This window comes from Cebus imitator, unplaced genomic scaffold (assembly GCF_001604975.1).
Source record: "Cebus imitator isolate Cc_AM_T3 unplaced genomic scaffold, Cebus_imitator-1.0 Scaffold303, whole genome shotgun sequence".
Taxonomy (NCBI): Eukaryota; Metazoa; Chordata; class Mammalia; order Primates; family Cebidae; genus Cebus; species Cebus imitator.
The window spans coordinates 162,194-168,271 of NW_016107618.1; the positions used below are offsets into that span (position 1 = coordinate 162,194).

The 6,078-nt window shown below is 45.0% G+C and overlaps 1 long non-coding RNA gene across 1 annotated transcript; it reads right to left on the bottom strand.

Annotated features, from left to right (window-relative positions):
• Positions 1 to 766: 766 nt before the first annotated feature.
• Positions 767 to 4,166, bottom strand: LOC119467545. The gene is made up of 3 exons (XR_005196082.1): positions 3,967 to 4,166; positions 1,620 to 1,979; positions 767 to 842 (listed from the first exon to the last, which is right to left on the bottom strand). It is a non-coding gene; the product is annotated as an uncharacterized LOC119467545 (long non-coding RNA).
• Between the last annotated feature and the right edge of the window lie 1,912 nt (positions 4,167 to 6,078).

The following is a 6,078-nucleotide window of genomic DNA, read 5'->3' on the forward strand; positions in this document are numbered from 1 at the left end:
CAGGCCACTGCACTCCAGCCTGGCGATCAAGCAAAACTCCATCTCAAAAAATAAAAAATAAAGTAAAATAAAACAACTCCGCTCTCCCACACAGCCGGTTCTGTGTTAATTACTCTTTCTCTATTGCAATTCCCCTGTCTTGATAAATCAACTCTGTCTAGGTAGTGGGCAAAGTGAAACTGTTGGCTGGTTACAGTCTAATTTTTAAAAATAGGGGGAAATACAAATAGATTAACCTATATACAGGAAACTATAATTCTTATAAAAGAATTATTTGCACAACTATAGTTTAAAAATCAGAGTCAAATGGACAATTTTTGAGGAAAATGTAAAATATCAAAATGCGAGAACATAGTGAGGAAGGCATTGTCTATAAACCAAAAACAGGCCCTCATCAAACAGCAAATCTGCCAGCATCTTGATCTTGGACATCTCAACCTCCTGAACTGTGCGAAATAAATGTTTGTTGTTTAAGTCACCTGGTCTATGGTACTTTGTTTTAGTAGCCCAAACCGACTAAGATACACAGTGAATCAGGAACTCTGGGGGTGGGGCCCCACCATCTGTCTTTCAGCAAGCACCCCCAGGTGATTCTGAAGCACGCTGGAGTATGAGAGGTACTGTCATAGGCTATATATATCCATGTGATCTCCTTTAGTATCCATCAGAGCCCACTTCCTGTTGGTTGCATCCACCCTACTCAGAAGGAAAAAATTCCATTCCTTCGCAGCCCCCCACCCGCTATAAATAGTGAACACTTGCTCACCAGCAGCTGGAGTTCCGGCCCATCCTTGCTGGAGCTCTCCAGGCTTTGTGAGGCAGCTGCTGCAGAATACCAATCGCTGAAAGAACAAGGATATTCACATGTGCTGAAAATTTGACAATCTCTTAGGCCTTGCTCAGTAGAGTTATAGTTTTGCCTTACAGGAAAGCAAGTATTCCCCACCTTTTTTTTTTTTTTCAAGTGATGGAGCCAATTCACACCTATGGCTCCCAATTCTAGCTAAATGTGGGATTTAAAGAGGCAGCAAGATCCGTAGCTGAGGCAACAAAACTAGAAGGAACAGAAACCAGAATCCTTTCTCTGTCTCTGTTTCTAATTCACCATATGACCTTGGGAACATTAGTTAAGCTTTTAATTGTTTAATATTCCTGTATGTGAAATATGAGAGATAATAACCCCTTTTTCCTTTACCACGGACTGGTATTTAGATTCATTACATGATCTAGAAAAACAGGTTTTAAAAAGAGCCATGGGCAGCACTGGCCCTAAAGTACCTTGGTGTAGTTTCTACCCACCTGCTCCCAAACTCAGGAAAAGACTGGAAGGGGCTGGTATTTTAAAGACTCCCTCACTCATACACACGCAAGCATGACATGCACTGTTAACCCAGCACCAAAGTCACCATCAAGACATAGTGGGCCCTGGCGTGTCCCTCTGATGTCAGGGGTATGAGGGAGGTATAGGGTGCATTTTCATGATCATCTAACCCCATGTTCACCCTGATCAAAATTTTTGAGCCCAAAATAGGGGCACATAGCCTAACAAATGGAGGCTACCTATGGAGAAACTAGGCAGGATTTTTTAAATCAAAGGGCATAGATTGCAATCCTCTCACCTGGAAAAATCTCCCAGCACTCATCCTTCCAAGAGGTCTTGTGGTCTGCCTCCACCTGCCTTGCCTTGGGAGCACTTTCAGAACTGAGTCTTTTCTTCACTGTTTGTTCATGCATTCTGGGTGCTCAATACGTGTTTGCTGAGTGAAAAGAGTGTCTGGATGGATTCTTCCCCTCTGAGGGAGCACTTGATGCACATTTTAGCCACTTTCACTTGCTTTTTACAGCTGGCTGCACACTGCTCTGTGTTAATCCCCAACCACAGACACCTGGGGCCATTGCTTCTCAAGATGTAGGGTTTGATGACAATCAGAAGCCTTAGCTGTTGCTCCTACAACCTTCTTTCACATGATAAACCAAGGCTTAGAGAAAAGAAATGACCTGGATTTATACTTTGTCTAGAAAACTCATTGTTAATGCATTAAGTTATTGGGTGACAATCATTGTATCAAAAACTTGGAAAGCTTCAGAAGCTAATAATGGATTTGGGATATAAAGGACATCTGGATGTTGTCTTTGAGGGATGAGGAACATACTCACATGCAATTCTGCACTTACCCTCACTGCACTACAACTCAACTAATTCAGCTACAATCACAAAGAGCAAAAGATAACACTTTTGAAAGTAGGGCTGATGCAGTTTAGATCCCACAGACCTGCCTGAGTCCTTTCCAGGATTACAGACTGCCCCTTCCAAAGCTCCAGGCAAGAGGGAATGTGCCCTCAAAGGTTTCTTAATATGTCCCTCAAGGAACACATTCAAGACTTTTATAGTTGCTCTTGATCTATTGCTTACGTGTTCCAATCAGTTTATGGTGGGGGGGGGGGCCTGGGTTTTAAGCATCTTTGTGTTGAAGAAGCAGGCATTTGGAGAGGAGCTTCCTGCCAGAGTAGAGGAATCATAATTAGGGAAGGGATTCAAAGTTTAAAATGAAGGGCTGGGCGCAGTGGCTCACGTCTGTAATCCCAGCACTTTGGGAGGCTGAGGAAGGCAAATCATAAGGTCGGGAGTTCGAGACCAGCCTGGCCAGCCCCATCTCTACTAAAAATACAAAAATTAGCCAGGCGTGGTAGCTGGCACCTGTAATCCCAGGTATTCAGGAGGAGGGAGAATCACTTGAACCTGGAAGGTGGAGGTTGCAGTGAGCCAAGATCACGCCACTGCACTCTAGCCTGGGCGACAGAGCAAGACTCCATCTCAAAAAAAAATGTTTAAATAAAGTTTAAAATGAAGTCTACCCAGCAGGGCAGGCCTGGGCGGAATTTTAAGAGGCAGGAGACAGCCCTGCCTTTAGCATCTCCGCCATCCTCTGCTCATGCTTGCTCTGCTTCCTTCACGGAGGCTGTCTCCTCCACCTCAAGCCTGCCTAACACCTCAGTGTCCCCCTGGCCCCACCACCTCTGGCCTGACACCAGGGTCGTCTCCAGACCCACTCCTGCCTTTGCACTGCAAGCCCTAAACTTAACGTTCTCTCCCAAAGGAAAGTTGCTTCTCTTCTGCATTGATCTCATTTGTGCACAGTAATGTGTTGCTATTTCAGATCAGAAAGGCGGATAGATAGCCAGAGACAATACCTCCTCCTTTGACAGCAAAGTCAATACCTCCTCCTTTGACACTTCTATGTGTTTAAGACCCAAAGGCCACATTCAAATTATACCTTTTTCTCTGCTGATATGAGGTACAGGCCCACTGTTCTGACCTTGGAAGGATATGTACAGAAGGCCTCAAACAAGTGATAGAAAAGGTCCCACAAATTTCCCCAAACGTTATTCTCCCATGATAATAGCACCACGATTTGCAGACTGACTACCAGGCATTAGGCACTCCAGGCCTCACCACCAGCCCACGAGGTGTTATCTATCACCCTCATGTTACAGTTGAGACAACTGAGGCTGAGACATTAGCATACTAACTGGCTGTTGGTGACAGAGCTTGAATCTGAACCCAGGTCTGCTTGACTTCAACGAGTAAAACAGGAACTTTGCTGTCTGGTGAAGGCCAGAAACCATGAGGATAAATTCTGATGTCCCTTTGAAATCAAGACCCAGTGAGAGGCTCTGCTGCCAGCAAGAGCGGCCAGGAGCGTTGTCTTGTGCTTGTGTGGGTGGAAGGCAGTGAAGAGTTCACTGGAAATGAGACAGTTTGTAACATGTTCTTGACAGAGTCCTGCCTGAAAGAATGCTTCCCTCTTTAAACAAAGCAAAGAATTTGTTTTCAAGTTTACTCACAAACAACCAACTTGAGTTTAAGTTTTTGTATCCAAACATTCTTGATAAGCAATAAACTCTGATCATAACATCTGGCAGGGAAGAGACTTTAGATAGCAAAATGTAAAACACTTTTCTTACTTTGGAGAAAGTTTCAGAAAAAGAACTGTTACTGTTATGGGTTCAATGGTGTCCAAACCCTAACCCCAGAACCTCGGAATGTGACCTCATTTAGAAATACAGGCTTTGGCCAAGCACAATGGCTCATGCTTGGCCATTGTGGTGGTTAATCTGAGGTGGGAGGACTGCTTGAAGCCAGGAGTTTGAGACCAGCCTGGGCAACATGGTGAAACCCCATCTCTAGAAAAAAAAAAAAGAAATAAAAATTAGCCAGGCATGGTGGTGTTGCATTGGAGTGAGCACAGAAAATCAACACCAAGACAAAAGTATGCCAAATTGCAGGGTCTTTATTGCCAGCGGCCACGGAGGACTCATGTGTCTTCAACCTGTGGCCCTGAGCTCAGGGGCAGCAAAGCATTTAAGCTGCAAAACCACATCCTTGTTCAGGGGGGCACAGGGGTGTGCAAGGCAAGCTGTCTGTACAGAAGCTAAAGTCAGCGGTTTGTTGTAAGGGGAGGGGGGTAGCAGTGGAAATTTTTACCCTTAACACTTCTGAGAATTGGTGTACATTAACAGTTCTGAGAACTACACCTCTGCCCAGGGCCCAAGTGGTTTCTCTATAAGATGGCAGTGCTTAGGCTTCTGTGTTAGCCCCTATCTCAGTGGCATATGCATCTAGTCCCAGCTACTTGAGAGGCTGAGATGGGAGGATTGCTTAAGCCCAGGAGACAGAGGCTGCAGTGAGCCAATTTCGTGCCATTTAACCTTGAACAAAGGAAGGAAGGAAGGAAGGAAGGAAGGAAGGAAGGGAGGGAGGGAGGGAGGGAGGGAGGGAGGGAAGGAGAGAAAGGAAGAAAGAAAGAAAGGAAGACAAGCTATCCAGAGGTAATCAAATTGAAATCAGGTGATTAGGCTGGGCCCTAATCCAATATGATTAGTGTCATATTGAGGAAAGTTAGACACAGACAGGTGTGCACACAAGGAAGGTGATGTGAAGACACAGGAAGAAGATGACCATGTGCCACCGGGCGTGCTGGCTCACGCCTGTAATCCCATCACTTTGGGAGGCAAAGGCAGTTGATCACTTGAAGTCAGGAGTTCAAGGCCAGCCTGGCCAACATGGTGAAACCTATCTCTACTAAAAATACAAAAAAATTAGCCAGACATGGTGGTGCATGCCTGTAATTCCAACTACTGGGAGGATGAGGCACGAGAATCACTTGAACCCGGTTGCAGTGAGCCGAGATAGCACCACTGCACTCCGGCTTGGGCGACGGAGCGTGACTCTGCTTCAAAAAAAGAAAAAAGAAAGAAAAAAAAGATGACCACGTGACTAGAGTGTGGCATCTACAAGCCGAGGAAACGCTGGAAACTTAGAAGAAGCAAGAAAGGATTCCCTGTTACAGGTTTCAATGGGAGCACGGCCCTGCTGACACCTTGATTTCAGACCTCCAGCCTCTTGACCTGCAAGATAATACTTTTCTGCTATTTAAGTGACTCCGTTTGTGGTGCTTTCTCTAGATGCAATCACCAACCTAGATTTTAAAATAATAACAACAACAACAGAAGCAATAATGGCGTGCAGTAACACATGTCCTGATTTAATCCTCTCTTTAAGTAAACCAAGGAAGTAGGTATTATTATTTTCCCCATTTTAGAAAGAGGCAGGCAGGCACAGCTAACGAAGGTTGAGAAATGTGCTAAAAGGGATGGAGCTTTGATTTGACCCTGGGCCACCTGACCTGGAAGCCTTCTATGTCGTACTCCTGCTGACACTACAGAGTAGGTTCTTTGGAAAACCCCAACTGCCTGCAAAGGAAACCCACACAACCCCCAACCAGGGAGGCCAATATATATGGCCTTGTCTTATTATTACAGTTAAAGTAAAATTGTAAGTAGCCACAAGATGTAAGTACTCCAAACACATTACTAAGTAAAATAAAGTGGTTTTAAATTAGTAATCATTTGGGATTATCCAGACCCTGCTTCCCACTATTAGTATAAATTAGTCATTAATTGCCGGGCGCGGTGGCTCAAGCCTGTAATCCCAGCACTGTGGGAGGCCGAGGCGGGTGGATCACGAGGTCAAGAGATCGAGACCATCCTGGTCAACATGGTGAAACCTCGTCTCTA